Source organism: Vicugna pacos, chromosome X (assembly GCF_048564905.1).
Source record: "Vicugna pacos chromosome X, VicPac4, whole genome shotgun sequence".
Classification (NCBI taxonomy): Eukaryota; Metazoa; Chordata; class Mammalia; order Artiodactyla; family Camelidae; genus Vicugna; species Vicugna pacos.
Genome location: NC_133023.1, coordinates 48317622 through 48337625, shown reverse-complemented (window position 1 = coordinate 48337625; position 20004 = coordinate 48317622). Strand labels below are relative to the sequence as shown.

The window sequence follows — 20004 nt, the reverse complement described above, 5'->3', positions numbered from 1 at the left end:
TAGCCTGCATAGTGAACTCTGGTCAGAATGTGATCATGACTCTTTGACAGTTGAAAGTGACATAGAGCAGAACTCAGGAGGGAATTTTGAAGAAAGGAACAAAGGGACAACCTGGAGGAAAAGGAAAGGTTAAAGGAGGGATGTGTCTGAGGTTAGTTCCTTCTTGCCCTGTTACTCTTCTGTGCTAGTTTCAGGCCCCTGACAAGAATTGGGCATTTGGTCTTTGAGCATCGAGTTGGTAGTAGAGAAGAGGGAAAGTTGTGCGTGCGTGGCAGAGGAACAATGTATGGAAGGCAGACCTTCACTAGGAGAAAAATTCACTGGAAATGGTCTTGGGACCCTCTAGGAGCAAGCTGTGGCTCTGTACCTACCTTGCTGCCAAAACTTGATCAAAGCTCTTCCCCACTAGGCCTCAGTTTCCATGCCACTACAGTGAGGAGTAGACTAATAGAAGAATCATGTTCTCAAATGAAATTTGAGCCTGAAACTTCTGTATAAAATATGAAAAAGCACAACTAGTCTCATTGAAATTGGCCTGGGACAGAAGTGGAGGACAGAGTCTAGAGTTCTAGGCAACCATCTTGCCAGTGAAGACCTTATTCAGTAGGGGAATTGGAATTAGGAAAGTGGGGATTGCTCTGCCCAGCTCAGCCAGACTGCTTGGAAGATAGGGCAACCTTGGATGGGAGAGGTGGTGGGGGGTGTCTTTGATTTAAGTGGCAAGATTCACATAGAGAATCACATAGGGACAGAGATTAGAGTAACTTGAAGATCTGCATGATTCTCCCCTTCCTATTTTACAGTTGAGAAGATTAAGGCACTGAAGGGGAAAAGGTCTTATACAAGGCTGCAGTGATGGGCCTGGAATCCTGATCCCTCAGGTCAGGACCTTGCCCCCTGTAACCTGCTACCTCTGCTATAGAGTTCTGGCTCTCTGCTCCCTTGGCTGTATCAGAGACCTGAATGCTATCTCAGGTTTGGTTGGAGAAAGACAGCTGACAGAGAGGCTGGGAGAACAAGAGTATTATGTAACCTCCTAAAGGGGAACAGGTCTGTCAGAGCACTTAGGGTGCCAGGCAGTGAGATGGTGGTGGGGGGAGCACAGAATCTCCTGCAGACTATATTAGTTCTCCTGAGGCAGGGAGCTCTGGATGCAACCCTGTGCTGCTCAGCAATCCACCCTCGGGGCCCAGAGGAGTCCAGCACTGCGCATCCATTGCCAGCTCTGGGAATGGTTCTGGCAGCTCTGATCTCTCTGCCTGCCTGCCTTTATTAGAGGAGGGGAAGGATGCAACTCCGTGCCCAGCTGGCTGCAGGAAGGATGTGCTAAGAGCCCACCCCCCACCCCCTCAGAGTGCGGTGCCTAAAGGCAGCATCTACTTTTAGCTGTACCTCCCACAGCCTCTCTTCTGCCCACTCTCTTCCTTCCTCCTCCCTCTGTGAACCCTGCTGGTTGGCAGGAGGGCTGGGCAGTGGGTGCTTTGGCATTGGGAAAGAGGCATGGGGGAGCCAGGCATCTCTAGGAGAACCTTTGATAGGCCTGGCATGGTAGGAAGGTGCAGAACAAAGGCAAATGATGAGACTATTTTGTGCTCAGGGCCTAAAGAGAGTGGAGGGATTTATTAATTTCCTTTGGACCTAGCAACCAGCTGAGGTGCCTGCCTTGAGAATCCAGATTGAACTGCACAGGAGGTCTCAGGAAATTTTATTGGACAGAACATATATAGACACTTTCTCTAGTTGGATTTAGAGTAAAGCAACTGAGTCTAGTGGATGCTTGCTTGATTCTTGACTCTCTTTTGAGCAATGTATTAAACTTTTCAGTGGGTTTTGCACATTGTCTCACTTGATTTTCTCTGTGACCCCATAAGGTGGGTAAAACAGGGGTTATCTTCATTTTATAGATGAGAAAAATGAGGCCTAAGTACATATTATCATACAGTGCCTGGTCTGGGCTCAAGCTCTGAAAGTTATAGTGCCATTTAAAGTCATTCCAGATAGCTGTGAAAAGGGGTGTTACAGCTGTCCTGAGTCCGTTTCCCTCATTGTGGAGGCTGGGGATCTAGGCTCAGAAAGCGACTCACCCAAGGAAATACAGTATGTTTGTAGCAGTATTTGAGTTGGAGTATTGCCTTGTAAGGATGAGTTCTTGGACCCTTGGGACTTGTGAGCTACTTTTTCAGGGATGGTAAGGGAAACCTGTATGGTGTGATAGAAAGCAAAGGATCACTGAATTAGTCGTTTGTTATTTTTTAGTTCTGTGACCTTGGGCAAGTCACTTAGCCTCTCTTGAGTTAGTTTTCTTTTCTGTTAAATGCAGCTAATAGCCTGTGAGAACATCCTGAGGCTGAAATCTTTGTGTGACTGCTACAGTGAAGGGGTCTGACACTTGGCAGGCTCTTTGTAAATGTTTTGTTATTGAAAGACTTACACATGAATAAAGAGGGGCTGCAGATATGAACTTGGTCGCTGAGTGACCTTGAACAAATCCCATTGTCTTTATGCCTCATTTCTCTCCATTATAACATGGAGGACTCTCTTACTTTCCTCCCTTGGACGGATAGAATTCCTATGACTTTGCCTATGTCTTGGGTCATTGGTGGGAAGCTGGGATTTTTTTTCCTTTATAAGAAGCTTTCTTTTATTTAATCCCAGCTCTATCCACCCTACCACCCAGCCACACATATGGTACTATGAATAGCAGACTAGCTTTCTCTCTCCCTTTCTCCTGCAAAGGTAAAAGAGGATCTTGAAAGAAAGCCAAAGTTAATTGTGTTTTTATTTAGTGCCTTCTCAAGTCCATCAAGCCAGAACCACCTAGGCACTTGGCAATTAAAAACCAATTCCTGGCCTCTAGGTCCTTGGCTAAGATTTGTGATGAGCATCACTGGATATTCATGATATGATTAACAGTTGTGTTAGAAATCGCAGGCTCTTTACAAATGACCTACTTAGGACAAATTTACACTGTTCACTTTTATGTGTATCATTTTGTTTGAAAAATTCTCATTGCTCTGGGGACAGGGCAAGAAGATAGGACTGTCTTCCGTTCCTGACACATTGGTCTTTTCCCCACAACCCTATGAGGTAAGCAAGGCCATGATTATTCTTCCCTTTTATAGCTAAGGAAGTTGAAATTATGTGTTTCCTTTTAAAAGCAATGGTGTGCTAGGAAGAGCATAGCATATAGAGTTAGCTGTTATCAACCTACCCATACCTAACGGCCTTGGGCACGGAGTTCATTCTAAAGATGCCTTCTGCACTCTGCTTCTAGGTCTTTATAAAAGTTAGTCAAGATAGCAGAGAAAACTAGGCAGATGTCATTATATAACTCTGGCTAGGTTAGAAATGAAATACTAATTGACAACTCAGATACATCTCTCTGATCTATGATAAGTCTACCCACATATCATCCAGGGATGCATGAGAGGCCTTGCCAAACTTAGAAGAGTGGTCCTAGAAGCTGTTACCCTTCATGCCCTGTTTGGATTTTTTCTCTTTGTAGATTTCTCTCATCGTGTTCTTAATGACTATTCCTTGAGCCTAAAAGCTGGCTTATTACCATCAGTAGTTCTCACAGTCATCCAAAGGGTGGAGAAAAATGCTAGTGATAAACCCCATCTCATTTTTCCTAAGCTTTGGTGAAGAGTGTATGCCATAGGACTTTATCCTGCTTAGGCTACTGGAAAAAAACGTAGGGAGGCAACCAGTAGCTTGCCGGGGGCTATAGGGGGCCTAGCTCGAGTGAAACATCTGTAGGTGCTAATCTACATGCACATATCTATGCACTGTCTTTTTGTGGTTATAGTGGTGGTGGTGGGAGGGATCAGAGTTAGTTCATGGTGCTTAAACTGAGAAGGTCTTGATGAGAATGAGAAAGGATCTATAAGCCCACTCCCTCATAATACTACTCAGGAAACTGAAGTCTGGGGAGAGGCAAGGACTTGCCCAAAGTCTCAGAATTGGTCCTTGATCCTTGTCATGCCTCTCTGTTCAGCTCTTGGATGCTAAACCTCATATTTTTGAGGCCTCTTGGATAAATGGAGTGGCTAAGCCTCTTGGGAAAAGCACCTGTGACCACTGCATTCAGGAAGTGACCGATGAAATCTGAACCCAGGCCCTTTGATCTACTTAGGAACAGATTGAACAAGGTGTCTTAGAGGAAAGCTGTTAGAAACAAATTGTGGGGAAGGAAAATTGGTTCAGCCTCCCTGTCTGTCCATGCCCTCTGGCCATACCTGCACGTACATACACATTATATGGTATATACACTCAGACATATGTAAGGTATATTTGGGATACACATGGGACACACATGTTGGGTATGCTTTCACACTGGCACACTTGGAGCACACACATTCAATTAACCATAGGGCACACTCACACTTGCACATACTTGGCACAGGCAGGGTACACATACACAGACTCATCTGTGGCATGCTTATGCAAATTTGTGTGTGTGTGGACACACTGGTTGCATATAACCATAACTGCACAGTCACATACACATAGGGCATACTGAGATGCATACTCAGATATGTTCATACCCCCAGGACACACATTCTTATCCTTGAGATACATGTCTTTAAGGATTTACTTGGACAAACAACCCTCCCACCTTGAGACATATTTGAACACACCTATGGGACACACTCACATGCCCACACATCCCTATGGGACACACTCTGATACAGAACACATTCTACCTCTAGGGCCAGCCAGCTGTCCTAGTCTTCCAAGTGAGCACAACAGTGCACCAGCCCCATCTGGTGGGCCTCTCAGTTTGCTCAGCTCCCTACTCCTTTAGCCCTGAAATCAGGCATCAGAGGCAGTGAGCCCAGGAATAAAATAGATACTCAAGGTGGCATGTGTTTATAGCAGGCTCCACAAGGCAAACAGAACTTAGACTTGAGCTCTGAGATGTTGTTAACAGGCAGATAGAGAAGAATGGAATGCAGAAAGCTTGAGCCTGCTCCTCTATCCCCCAATCTACTTATAAACCATTGTGGAATGATATGATTGTGAAGTAATATCCTAGAAAACCTAAAGTAACTGAATGTTAAAGTCTGTTTTTCTTAAGAATGAAGTAACAGCTTGGACCAGAGTAAGTATATCTGAACTGTGGGAGGGAGGGTGTGAGGGGAAGTAGTAGGATGCTTAAAGGGGTCTAGAGGCTCAGCCTTTCCTGGGTCAGTGGTGGGTGGAGAGAACAGCCACATCCTTAATGACCACAGCCCTGCCCCTAGGCATAGCACTTTGGGCCATCTGGCTTTAATGAGGACCTGCTATTTTTAGAGTTTCTCAAGCTAGAAACCAGGTCGGGGTGTCCTGGGGAAGGCTTTCTGGTCCTTGGTACCAAAGGCTGGAGCTGGAAGGAGGGGGCCCTAGACTGGGTCTGGGCCAGGTTAGGAAGCAGACAGTTGGCCAGAGTGTGCCAGATCTGTCCTGGAGCAGCATCCTCAGAGCTCCTGTAGACTACTGTTGACTGTGATAGCCTCATGCCTATTTCTCAGCTTTGGACTAGAGATCATGAAACACAAATTTCAGTCACTATTCTGCCGCTTAGGGTGTGTCTCAGTCAGATTGCCTTCCTCTGTCTGGATCTTATTTGGCCTGTAGGTAAAATCGCCGGTATTGCCCACAGATGCTGTCAAGCCTCAGATAGGCTTAGAACTGAGAAAGTGCTTTACGGAAGTACTTTTTCTTCACCCATAAAGCTGTGCCTCCCCTCTCCCTAATCTGGTCTTGGTGCCTGCCAACAACTGAGCCTGACTTACAGAGTAGTGGTAGGAAGAAAAGGGCAAAAAGGGGACCAGGAAAAGGCAACCTCATGGGGTCAGGTTGGTCAGGGTCATGATGGGGTCACCCCCACTCATACAGTTGCTTTTTAGTGCCAGGTCAGTCCTTTCCCAGAACACAGGTTTGCAACATTTAGGTGGTCATATAGCTTTGGCTCCTCAGGAACCCTAGGTAGGGAAAGTGGGGAGCATCAGGAACAGGATCTTCTTCCTAAACTAGAAAAAAGCAAGCTCAGATAGCTTGTGCCTGCCACCTGCCAGAGGATGTAGCCTGGGGTACCAGTTCTGACCCTGATAAGGTGCATTATTCTAAGTTTTGTGCTCACGCCATTTCACCTGCTTCATTAAAGGCGGTGGATCAGGAACTAGACTGTGTAGCACAGGTTTAAATTTCTTCTTACCCCATATACTGTGGGCAAATTCCTTCTGAGTCTCAGTTTTCTGGGCTGTAAAATGAGCTTAACTGTAAAGTCTCAGAATCGTGGGATGCAAGAATTCATCATGACAAAGAATGTGAAAAGTGCTTTCTAAAATGTTGAACATACACTGTTTTTTTGGGATCATCAAGAGTTCATCCAGGTTGTGATTATAGGTAGTTTGGAGGTAATTCAGAAGCTTATCTTCACTTTATTTTTCAACTCCTTCCCCTTCCCCTTCTTTTAAGCCAGTATTGTCTCCATTTTGCAGATGGGGATGCTGAGTCTCAGAGAAGGGAGGGACCAACCTGATGATACAGGATTAGGTAGTGGTGGATTCAGGACTAGAAACCATGCCTTCAGACTCTAATTCAGTGTGCTTACTATAGCCCAAGCTACTACACAATGAATTCCAGTGCTAAAGGAAGCTGCTGGTGGCAACTTAAATTAATATATGTTAAAAATTTAGGTTTGTCTCTAACACATAGCAAGGAAGCAGGGTTCTCTGGGGCCCAGCATTTCCCAGCAGTGCCCTACTTGCCCATGAGAGGCACACTGACTTACCTGTTATCCCTTACACAGCAGCTCACGTCCCACTCGTCTCCTGCATGTTGGAAGCAGTGAAGCATTGGAGAAGATGCTAAACTGTTGTGAGAGGGAATTGTGCTGCCCATTTAAGCCACTTCAGGAGGATCCCTGAAGGCACTTGCTCTACCTTGGCCACCCTCACTACCTCACAACTTCCTGGGTACAGAAGCCCTGTATGGCTGACCTGCCTAAGGGGTTAGGCCAAAAGGTATCTGAAGAAATAATGTTTGAAGGCCTAGATCTGTGGAGTATTTTTATCAACTCTTGAGGGATGGTGGAAATCTAAGAACCAAAGATGGGAGAGTCCCTCGAGATGATCTGGGCTGACTCTCATCTGGCCTTGATGTGGATGTTAAAAACCCAGTTAGACTGACTTTTTCTTCCTCAGTGTGCTCTTCTTACACCACAAACTTGCACGCTAGGCCAGGTTTCCTGGAGCCTTTCTAGATTGTTTATTTTTGCTTTGTGAGCCTAGTAGAAGGTGGTATGGCACGTTGGGACAGAGTGGTGAGAAAAAGGAGATGGAAAGATCTGTGAAACTCAGGCCTTGAGAGCTAGGCTTTGGGGTAGAAGGCCTTTTGTGTCTTTCTTCATCTGTCCTGCCCCTAACATGTTATTTTCCTATAACCTACAGATTGGCTATAGGAACCTAACCCAATTTGTTGCTATTTCCACTTGTGCTGCTAAAACCTGTAGAATGAGTAGTGTTGACCTTCTTGGTGATTAGACAAGCAATGCTGGGGGTGAGGAAACAGGCAGAAAAAAGAAAACACCTGTTCTTCAAGTTTGAGAACCCAGAGAGGTGGATAGGGAAGGGCTAGTTGCCATAACCCTGCCAAGAAGCATGCACACAATTTCTTTAGCACTCTTGGCTCTAGACACCTCATTTTTTAATTATTTTATTTTTGAAAAGGAAATACATTCACATGGTTTAAAATTCAGAGGGTGCACAGTGGAAAGTCTCACTCTAGCCCTGCCTTCCAGCCACTTGGCTTCCTCTGCAGAGGCCATCAGTAATGTTCTATGGATATATAAACATATAAATATATGAATCTTTCTATTTTTATGGTAATATACACACTGTTCTATACCTTGCTATACCTTGGAAGTCCTGTGATCCTGTGGGGGTGTGAGGATATGCTGTGGAGAGCAGAGGTTAAGAGCACTGGTTCTAGAGTAAAACTACCTGGACTTTGGTTCTGGCCCTGTGTGACCTTCAGCAATTACTTTATCTCTCTGAACCTTGGTTTCCTCATTTTTAAAGCAGGGATCAAATAAATTAGTATATATAAAAACTTAGATTTGTCTCTGACACATATTAAGTACTCAAGTGTTAGCAATTTTTATTATTAGGAGGAAAATAGTAGACTCTGAGTCAGAAGATTTGGGTTCTCTTTTGCCCTCTGCTCCTAGGATAGCTGAGTGACTTCCCTTGTCTAATCCTGCTTCCTCATCTTTAAAACATAAGATTGCATCCTTACTCTCCTTATCTCCCAGAGTTGCTGGGATGATCCAGTGAGCTCATTAATGTGAAATGAATATGAAAGCAATTTAGAAACTATAATGTGTTAAGGACATGGTAGGGGTGCTTCTTAATCTTTTCATAAAAGCTGCTTTGGATGGCTTGAATCCAATGTCCTGAACTGGGTGGAGAAGGCAGTACCCTTTCTTCCAGCAGTGGAACCCAAAGGCCATCCCTGTACTGTAATTCTGTTCTAGGTAGAGGTAGCCCATGGCAAAAATTTGAAATAGTCAAGTTTTGTCTTCTGACCTTTCTTATCCCATCCCATCTCTCCTCTGAATTCCTTGTTTCCATGTCTTCTTCAACTCCCCTCTGTCTCTTGACAAAACCTGCTTTTAGAAGCAAGGCAGCAGCATCTGTCAGAGACAACCCCAACTTTCCAGTCTAGATAACCTAGTCCAAGTAGCTCAGAGAGGAAACTAGATCTGCCCAAGTTCAGTACTGCCAAGTCAGTAACCGAGCCAGGCCTGGAGCCCATTCTTCCCATCCACTTGTTTTTTCACTAGTGTTTTGCATTGTAGTGTGAATTTGAATTTGAGATTCTTTAGCAAAGATGGTGAGGAAGATTCTGGAAGTGTCTCCACTTAGCCTTCATACTGAGGTGTTCTTACCCCTTTATTTCCAGGGAGGGTCAGACTTGTTTAGGGCCCTGAGAGGAGGGTGAAGCAGGTGCTGATTATAGTACTCAAGGGGTGATTTCGATACAACATTGGGAGGAAAGAGCACCAGAAAACGTGATCTTCTAAATGCAGCTCAGGGAGAAAATACTAGAAGTTCTTTATACATTAAATTGTTAATATCATTTAATTTCTATTTTTGTGGAGAATTTTTATAAAATATATACTATATTAGTAGAATTTAGATACTGGGATAGTTCTTTTTTTTAACTAATTGACAATTTTTAACTAAAACAATTGACAGCTATCCTTCTAAAAGACTAGTTTCTTGATTTCTAATCTTGGCTCTGCTGCTGACTAACTTGCCACATTAGAGTACTGCTCTTTAACAGAGCCTCAGTTTTCTTACCTGTAAAATGTAGACTGAACTAGATGTGCTAGCTCTTGGGAGTCTCCAATACTGGCCTTCCCTGAGTATAATAATGCACACTTTCAGGGTCTTGAGCCCGAGACAGAGTCAAGAAGAGTAAGTTTCAAGTCCTAGCAGCTTACTAGATGCTTCGTCCCTCAGTCAGCTGCCCTGGGTCCCTTCCTTTCTCCACCTCTGTCTCCTCCACCTAGCCCAGACAGGCAGACACTCTTACATAAGCCAAGATGGCCTACTTGAAGTTCTTTTGCTACAAGCACAACCATTTTTCCTGCAGACACAGACCTGGTGCTATCCTTCCTGGGCCCTGAGGGTAGGTCTGATTGTGCTTCTCTTGTGTCCTCTCTGGCAGCCTAGGTTTAGATGTCATATCTCTCTGTCTGAAGTCTTTAACAACATAGTCTGAAGGGAAGCCAGCTCAGCCAGTTTGAGTCCCCTGGGGCCTGATCCAGTGGCTACTCACTGACCATTCTTGCTTATCTACCATTTACCATGTCTTCTGGGAACCTTGGACTGTGCTAGACTTTGTCAGGAGAAATGTGACTCATCCCTGAACAGGAAACACGCTGACAAGGACCAGAAGCACTGCTCAGTGCCTTGACCAATGTCTTCTTTTGCAGGGAGCCAAGGATCAGAGGGAAATCAATAAGCCACTGGAAACCATCTTTCATTTTCTGATGGGCTGTTTAAATGCAGATTTCCCTTTTGGGCTGTAAGGACTCCCCAGTAGACAATTACATTCTCTTTGGAAATGCCTGCCAAGACTAGATCCTTTGCAAGCTTGTGTCCTGTGTGAGCATGCTCAGTAGACTTCAAGGTGGTTTAAGTTGATTGAAATATGTTTATTTTTCTTATCTCTTCTCTAGATATAGGAGCAGGTCACAGTGCACCTTACTAAATGCTGTTCCTGGTCTCACCACCTCAGACCAGATGGCTACATTTAAAGTCAACATTAGAACCATTAGTTCCAACCTATCTCCTCCTCTGCTCCTCCCCCCACCTACAGTCCTCCTTCCGCTACAAGATTTTAACACGACATATGTCAAATGGATAAAAAATGACTTTCCCTTCTTCTCTCTGCCTTGCCCACCCACCCTCTGGCTGTGGTGTTGATGAGTATAGAACTATGAATGTGGGAGGCATGGAGTACAGATTCTTCGTGTAGTTCTAGCCCCCTCTTCCTACCCTTCTGTAAATGTAGAGGATCCCCACTCCCACCCCCTCCAAGGAAACTCCAAAGCTGGCCTTTAAGTCACAGTCTAGGAAAAGTTAAGGCTCTCAGGGCTGGTCCCAGTGGAACCACATAAAAAAATTCAAGAACCCAGGTGCAGGGCCCAAGATGAGTCTAGGTCATCTCAGGGATTTGGGGCTCTCTGAGCCCCCTGCCTATCCCCTAGGCTTACCCTGGCCATCTTTCAAGGTATGAAGGCAAGAAGAGACCCTAATGGGTGGCTGGAACTTAGTACCCACAGCAAATCCAAGAAGACCATAATGCCCGGAGTAGAAACACTTTGAAGATAGGACCCAGGCTGGCTCAAGGGACAGGTAGGGGTCAGGGTAACCTCTAGCTTGGAATGACATGCTTCTGACTCAACTCATGGAGACAGCATTGCTGAGTCAGTTTTTTTTTAACTAATAATTTGTCTCTTAGAATATTGAAAGCTGACTTGGGTAGATTGAACACAACTCTATGAAATTGCTTCTAGATTGTGGCATAGAGAGATGCTGGAAGGATTTTCTGTTAGGGCCAGTGGGGGTCTCAATGCTAAAGGTCAGGGTAGGGGTAGGAGTAGGGGTGCAGGTGCAGATGGCGTCTAAAGGCAGACTGGGAAAATCCTCCTAGACAAACTAGTGTAATTTCTTAGCCTGCCTGGAACTTGGCACAAGAAGGAGAAGCCAGGAGACAGAGTTTCAGAGATTCTGATTTCTTCTGAATGGTCCAGTGTAGTAAGAGGAGATTCTTGTACTTCAAACTCTGGCTCTAGAAAGTTTAAAAAAAATCCTTGATCTCAGTCTGATTCAGAATCACTTGGGCTGCTTGTTAAAAGTACTGGGGTGATTCTAAGCAGAGGGTCTGTGGACTACAAATTGAGAAACTGGTGTGATGAGTCAGAGGCGCCTGAATGATGCTGAAAAATTGCAGAACAACTTGACAGTAACTCCTGTTTTCAAGATGCTTTGAAGATAAAAGCTGATGTTTATCAAGTTGGGGGCTATTCTGTTGTGGGAGACTTCTCCAGCAAACAGTATCATGATTGATGGTCTGGAAACATTTCTTCTTTCTGATCTGTGCAGTCCTTGGCCCATTTGGCTGCATTTTCTCTCAAGGACTTATTCCTTCAACAAGACCAAACTTAACCTCATGAACTTTGGGGTAGCATCTGGGTCTCACTTTAGAGACTCCTGGGCGCATTAGGTTGAGCTAGTGGCAAAAGTTTCATACCAGAAGAGTCCATTGCTAAGGTCCAGAACAAACAGGAAACTTCCCTCATATGTTTGGTCACTGTTATAGCTGAGATTACTTTGTAACTTCTTTTGGAAGAGGTCTAGAAAGAGGTATTATCCTTTGTTATTAATCTGTAATGAATGACAATATGTCCTGGATGATTTCATATCTTAATATACTTGTCTGGATTTCCCGAGCTTTTAGGTGCTGGCAGGTGTGAGTAGGCTTGTGACATATTGGCCTATAGGTCAGGTGATCTATCTTGCTCCTGCTGAGCCTGACCTGCATTTAGGCTTACCTTTCAGATTAAGCCAGCCCAGCTGAGTTTCGTGGCTGCCAGGTGTGGCTGAAGCCAACCTTAATTTTATTAAAATGAAAAATGGATGATAGAATGGGACATTGAAAGAAACCAATGTCTAATGACTCAAAAATCACATGCCTAAACTAGGAAAAAGATGATCATGTCATGAAAAGCGATGATATTTGCATACTTCCTTTCAGTACATATAGAGCCATCATTACTTGAACACATTAGTTATTCTGCTCAGAAATGAAATTCTTTAGTTATGGGTGATAGCAACACCCAGATTAAAGCTGAAACCAGCTAGGTGTGAACTCTTAAGTCATAGGGAAAAGAGAAAGCAGTTCTTATTTTTTTTTATATTCATAGTGTTTTTTTTCTTTCCTGACATCTTTTTTTCTTTCCCTGATGACCTGTGAAGTACCCACTGAGTACCTATGAAGATCTTTAGCAAAAACCAGCCCACCCTGGAAGCCACGTGACCATAAATCCTACCAGCAATGGATCGACATGTAGGCCACCTGGCACATATCATGTAAACAATTTCCTTGGCCCCCATAGAATATTCTGCAACCTGACAGATATGCTAACTCTGTTACTGTGATCTTCCTCAGAGTTTGCCTGGTTTTAGGGCTCAGGTCATAGAACTTTAGACAGAGGCTAAAAGCAATGTTGTTCATTATAGATTAAGCAGATGTTTTACATCTGCTCTTCACAAGCATACAAGCTGGTGGTTTGGAGAGTAACGCTATCGTTGATAACTTGAATAACTCCACGTTGTCTTATTTTCTTCTTATCCTAAGTAGAAATTAGTGAAAGGGGCAAAGGGAGAGAGGATACATGCTGGAGTCATCTGGGACAGGATTAAGGAGTAGATCGAGGAGGACCATACAGCAAGGAAGAGGCAGCCTAGTTCCAATGTCCCTACACTTAACCATGGCTAAAGGAATGACTGAATCAGAGGCACAGAAGTAGGAATGCATCTGCCTGCAAGAGACTCACTTTGACCAGAGTGAAAGGTCCCTGCCAGGTTTAAGACAAGGGTTAGATCCTTAGGTGGGGTAGAGTAAGGAGAGCTTTGAGAGATTGACAACAAGAAGTTATTGAGGCTTCTTAAGCATGGACAGTGGCACCAGCAAAGAAGTTTTGAGGAATGCATTATTAAGGAGTAGCTTGAGGAGGAGAGAGACCTGTGGGCAGCAGGAAGTCCAGGTGGGAGACAACTTGGGGTGATAAGGGCCAGGCCTAGGATAAGGCACTGAAAAAGAAGATAAAGGGTCGTATCTAAGAGAGAGACACGTGGAAGAAAGAAACAGCAGGACCAGAAGAGTTATCAGAAGTGGGAAAAATAAGGAAAGAGAGGAATGGGGGGCATATGATGAGTTTTACATATGTTTTATTGGAGGTAGTAGGAAGACATCCAGCAAAATGTGGAATGGGCAGTTATAAATATGAGACTGGATTTAGTGAGAGTTGATGTCATGAGAAGGATGATTTATCTGAGGATCTACGTGGAGAGAACAAAGAGTAAAGGTCCCCATTGACTTTTGAATGAGGCAGTCAGTGGCTAAAGTAGAAAATCCATTCCTCAGTTTTCCCAGCCAGTCTGACTGGCCTTTGCTTTAATGTGTCACCAACAATGCCTAAGTGAGTTATACTTAGGAAGGGGCTAGTCAGTGCCAAGTTCTCATTTTCCTGAGTAGAGAGCAATGAAAGTATCCTATCAAGCACAAAGATGGATGAAAAGAAATAAGCTGCAATAATGAAATTCCTATCCTTTGTAAAGCTGAAGCATTACCCTCCATAGAAAGCCAGAGCTGGAAGGGACTTGAGAGGTCGTCTGTCTGATTCAAGCCTGTTACTTGATGGATAAAGAAACTGAAACAGGTAAAGGGACCTATCTAGGATCATTCAGTGAGTTACTGGCAGAGCTTCTTCCAGTAGCTGGTCTTTTCTGCACACCATGGTGCCTCCCAGCTGTTGTTGGAACAATCTGGGCCACACCATTCGAGAAATTCCAAAAGATTATAGTCCTTGAACGCACTGGGCAAGATAAACAGTTTGTTTACAAGGTTGTGTTAAAAAGACATCTAGTTTATTCAGGAGAGAGCATAAAATCCCAGACTATTTTAGATGTGCTAAAAGAGAAAAAAGGAAGGGATTTTGTCTTGTCCCTGCCTAGCTGTTGAGGACGGGGACCTTCTGAGAGGATGGGGGCAGGTGCCAACTGAGAACACCTTATAAACGGTTCCTGCTTGTCACCTTGTGAAGCTTTTTGGAAGGCAGGACCAGCCCAGCTACTTTCATGGCAATTGATACATTTGCTATTCTGCACAACACTTTTTTTTAACCTTTCCCACTTCTACTTCTTGCCATTAAAGCTAATATTTCTGGCAGCCACCCAGGCTAATTAAATGACTATTTTGGAGGTGGTACTGTTTAGCTAGAGGGAAAGAATATAAAGAGGAAGACAAGCAGTATAGCTCTGGAAAACTGAGTGAGGGCTATAATCCCAGGTTTTGGTCTGTGTTGGCAAGGCCTGGCACTGAGGAAGTCCTTGTAGACAGGCAGGGAGCCCAACATGGGGGATGGCATGGGGGTCCTTGGGGAAAATGAGGCATTAGGAGAGACAAGGGTAAAGCCTAGACTAGAAAGGTCCTCTTGGGCAGCGGTTCACCAAGTGTGATCCCTGAACCAGCAATGTAGGTACCCCTTGGGAACTTGTTTGAAATGCAAGTTCTCAAGCCTCACTTCAGACCTACTGAATGAGAGAATCATAGTGACTAGCAATCTGTGTTTTTTCTTTTTTTCTTTTTTTTAACAAGCCCTCCAGGGTGTTGAGAACTATTGCTTTAGGTCATTCACAGCGTGGGCTTGTCTCCCTGGAGAGGGAAACCAGCTGGAAGCCCCTGTCTCTGCTTTCTTGACAGGCAGCGTTGGGAATTGGCAAAAGCAAAGCTATACAATAAGGTCAACTAGAGGTTCACATCTGCTCTACCACCTATTAACTAGGTGACTGTGGGTTATGTGGTTAACCTCACAGGCTATCTTCAGTAAAAATGCGGATGTTAATGCTTACCTTGGAGAGCCATAGAGACTGAAATAACAAAAGAAAGCCCCTTACACAATGCCTGGCATATGTTTTCAACAGATATGTTTCTCTTACTTCCCTCCTTCCCTTTCTTCCTCCCTGTTTTACTTCCTTCCTCCCTTCTTTGTCTTCTTTCTTTCCCCCTGGAAGGGCCCACTGGCCACTCCAAGGTTACCGTAGACACATGCTTCATTGTTGATCAGAGAGCAGCCTGACAGATCAAACTCCCAGTGCCTACGGGGTATGGTGATTATATTTCCAGGTTAAAATTCAAGCCACATGGGTCTGATAACAGATGTATCTATTTGTAGGATCAATGGGATGGACTATTTGAAATTAGGATTGCTGGGAAATCTAGATTAAAAGAAATTGGATCTCATTCCTTCTTTAAAAATTATGATTTTTCCCCCTCCATCTTCTTATTCATGTCTAAAAGTCTCTTTGGTTTTGGGATGCACTACACTGTGTCTCATTCACTGGCAGGTCTGAGCAAGAACCAACCTATATTTGGTGCTACACCTGAAATGTCCTAGAGATTGGGAATTATTTTATTAGAAGTCACATCAGCACTGTCCCAAGGCCAAGAGCTATTTGAGTACCTTGCTGGAGTAACCCAGTACCATCTCCGGGCTTTATGTTGGGCTTGCAGGATGAAGAAATAGGGACAGTTGGGAAATAAAGGCTTTTGGTGAGGAGAGAGGTATAAACCAGTTTAAGAAATAAAGACTTTAACCCTTGATGTAGCCACTCCCAAATGGCCTTTTCTTGGCTTTCTTCCTCTTATAGCTAACTCTGTACTATTTGATAATTTCATCAGCTCCCATTGCTTGAGACTCTTGTCCTTGGCTTTTGCAAGATTGCACCCCTTAGTATCCTAAATATGTGCTGACAGCTCCATTTTGGTTTGTTTCTCTGTCTCCTCTTCCTTTCCTCACCTCCCATTATTGTTGTTTTCCTAGGTTTCTGACCTTCTATTTTTAGCACTTTCTTCTAGGGCAAATTTTCTTGATTTCCACAATTTTTTTCTGGGCCACTGAATCCCAAAACTATATAACTATTTCCCCTGATCTCTGTTGAACTTCCAGTCTACCTTTATGTCCCGGTGGCCCCACACAGTCAACACATTAAAGAGAAAAATTTTCATCTCTTCTCCCCATCCAAAAACCAGCATTTCTTCGTAACTTACCCTCATGCTTTAATGATCACACTTAGGATTAAACTCCCTCCACTGAATCAACTTTGACCTCCTCTTTTTCCTCAAATGAAGATTTAAGAACCTTTAAACAGGACTCCAGTCTACCTTTCCAGCTGTCCTTCCCTCCAGCTGTTCCCCAGCACTTTCCAAACTCATCAAATTTCCCAAAGCCTTCACCTCACAAGAGCCTTTATTTATAATCTCATTCCTCTTCCTCAGATGCCTTTCCTGCTCCCTTCTCTATCTGTTACAATCATACCTGTTCTTGAAGACATATCTCTAGTGCCCCCCCATCCATTCTAGAGCCAAATAGTCACACATGATCCTTTCTTCCTCTGAAATCTTATACTGGGTCAATGTATACCAGACATTGTACTAGGCACTATATATCCAGCACTCAGTTCACCCTCTCCAACTCTGCCTGTGAGACAGGTATTATTATCCCCATTTTGCATATGAAAAAACTTAAGCCTAAAGTTGTATAGCTTGAAAGTCTTGTCCTTAGCTTTTGTAATATTGTACTCCTTGATATCCCATTTACATGCTGTTAGTTCTATTTTGGTTTATTTATCTGATTTCTCTTCTATTCCTTACCTCCCATTGTCACTGCTACTTTCTAAAGTCCAGAATTGAAGCTAGGTTTGCCTGCCCTTAACCACCTTTGCATACTGCTTGAAGGGCATTCACTGTTGGTAGCCAAAGGGCCTTTGATCTTCAGGTAAGGACTGTGGCTGAATCACAGTAAGCAGATCCCAGTACACAGTGAGAACTCACTGAATGACTGTTGAACGGAAAGTGGATGAGCAGAGAAAAGTCATGTTTATGAAAAATTGTAGCAAGTTAAAAGTAAATTCTGTACACAAAGGGGAGATTGGAATCAATTTCTAGCCCAAATTTAGTTTGCTTTTAAAACAGCTCAGAGGACAGGGGAACAGCCCCTTATTCCTGCTTGTGTTTGCGATGAGAGAACATAGGAGCCCAGCTACCAGTCCCTTGTGGATTAGCCCTCTTCACATTATCTGCACACACATCTGCCAACTTTTCGTTCAGTGTCTTACAGTTTATGAATCAGGTGGGAGTGTACAATTACTCTCAATTAACAGATGAAGAAACTGAGACTTAGAGGAAGTATAGTTTATAAGAGCAGAGACTATAAGAGCCAGACTGGGCCTGCATTTGAATTATGGCTTCAATACTTATTGGCTCTGTGAATTTGGGCAAATTATTTAATCTCTCCTGATCTTCAGTTTCCTCATCTGTAAGATGGGAATAATAGTATTTCTTCAAAGGGCTGCTGTGAGGCTTAAATGAGTTGATGTGTATAAAGTGCTTAAAATAGTGCCTGACATATAGTAAATACTCTGTATTAGCTAATATTATCATCATTATCATTACATCTTTAGCAAGTAGTACAGTAAGATCTTAAATCCAGGCATTCTTTTTCTACCTTCTCTATCTATGGTGTTATGTTGGGGAAAAAAATGGTCCAGGAGGCCATCTGGTGACCATAGGCAAGTCACTCCTGCTATATTATACCTGATCTATAAAATGAGGGATTAAGGGTGATGATCTTTGAGGTGCTGTCAAGTTCTGTCATTGGCTCCAAGTAGGTCCTGACAACAGGCTTGTCAATTGGTTTGTCACCACTGGGTGCTGGATTGGCCTTGTCCAGGGTATAGTGGGGCTCTGTGGCATGAGGGCCCAGGCAGGTCAACTGGACTAAATGGGGACTAGAGTGAGCCAACTGCTACTGGGAGAAGCCAAGCATGGAGCCCTTAAAAAGTCTCTGAAATGAAGACTGTGCTGTGGAAAGAGTACAGGCAGTGGAATCAGCCAAACCTGGCCTTGGGGAATTCAAATAGAATCACAGAGCCCTGAGCAGAGGGTTGGTAATTGTTACCAAGATACTCTTTTGACCCTTGATAAAATTCTAATGATACAGCTTTAAACTGTATGCCCTTGTCGTGCTCTTGAGTTGGGGGTGTCTGTGCTTATTGAACTCTAACAACAACCAATTGGTACCCATCTTGGCAGGAAGAGGGGAGATGTCTCTGTAAATACTTATTTTATTGATGTCAGTGAGCAGCAATTCTTCTCCACTGAGGCCACAGCAAGAAGAAATTGACTTTTAGTGCAATTGGAAGAAAACAAGTTCAACATAGAAATAAATCTCCCCTTAGGCAAGGGTACCAGTGACTGAATATTGCTGTCCAAATGCCGTTCTTTGGGGTTCTTGAAGAGGAGCCATCTGGTTTGCTTATGATATTATAGATGGAGTTCTGTGAGTCCATTATAACTAATTAATAGACATTGGTAGCATGGTATGATAGCTATTAGTGCATATGCAGTCAGAGGACTCGGCTTCCTAATTTTTTATTTGTGTGATTGGCCAAAGGACCAGGTCACCTCTGTGAGCCTCAGTTTCTTCATCTTTAAAATATGGGTAATAGTGAGACTCAGCTCATTCAGTAAGGATCAAGTGATGCAATAGATGTGAAAACACTTCATAAACAGTAAAACATGAGTTACTTGAAAGTGGTATTATAAAAGGTCCTTTTTGAAATCTCTTTTGCTGAGGAGCACCCTTTATGCCTTCTGTGGAAAGCACAATAGCTAGAATCCTGAGCAATGAAGTATGCCTCAGGCAGCAGCCAACCAACAGAATGCCTTAACTAAGTCAAAAGATCAGTGTGTATGTTTTTTCATATGTGTGTGATGTGTTATGCATTAATATCATGACCATAGGGTTATTCTCTGGCTGGTATATTGGAAAGTGGACCTGTGTGAGAGGATGCATGTTCTATATTCTGCCTCTGTTGTCTTTGAATTGTTTTGACTCTGGTCTTGTGGAGCCATGATTGCCTTGTGGAATTGGTCCTTTCCCAAAGTAGGCTGATGGAAAAGCTGACTTCTAGAGGACATGTTCAACAATTCAGTGCTGGGGAAAGAATGAGTCCTTTGCCTGACAGGCCATATGTTTTCTATTCTGGAATCTGTTCCTCCAAATGCCAGGAAGATTGATGACCCATTCAGGCTAGAACCAGTTTGGGAGAAAAGAGAACAAATAACACAGTGGTCAGGATGGTAGCCAGAGAGAGATAAACTATTCCCCCACACCCGTCCTCATCACTGTGCTTAGAGCGTGTCATGAACATATGTGTGTGTGTGTTTATGTGACAGTGGCATAGATGTCTGCTTGCTGCTGTGTGGAGCCCAGTCCTGCTGGCCATGAAGTCTAATGTCCAAAGTTAGGGTGTATGCATAGCCCCTGACTTTCTGGGTGATCCTGAGCTTAACCCTCAATTTCCTTATGGCTCAGTTTTGCCATCTATCAAATGTAGAAGTTAACCTAGATCCCTTATGTATCTCACAGGGTGGTTGTATAAATCACTGAGTGAATCTGTGCCAAGGTTGAGTTTCTTGGGAGCAAGGCGTCACAGAAAGCCATATTCTTTCATACCCATGAACTCATGACCTCTGTAGATGGCATCATGTGTGGGTGAGAACAGGAGGCTACAGGACTGGGGTCCATTATGTATGTGGAATGCCATGGTCTGTAACCCTTGGGGGTGGGGTAAAGTGGGGTTAAATAATGCATCACCA

General features: G+C 43.7%; 1 protein-coding gene across 10 annotated transcripts in view; it reads left to right on the top strand.

Annotated features, from left to right (window-relative positions):
- ARHGEF9 (Cdc42 guanine nucleotide exchange factor 9) overlaps positions 1–20004 on the top strand; it is a 293132-nt gene that overhangs the window by 158744 nt on the left and 114384 nt on the right. The window lies entirely within an intron of this gene.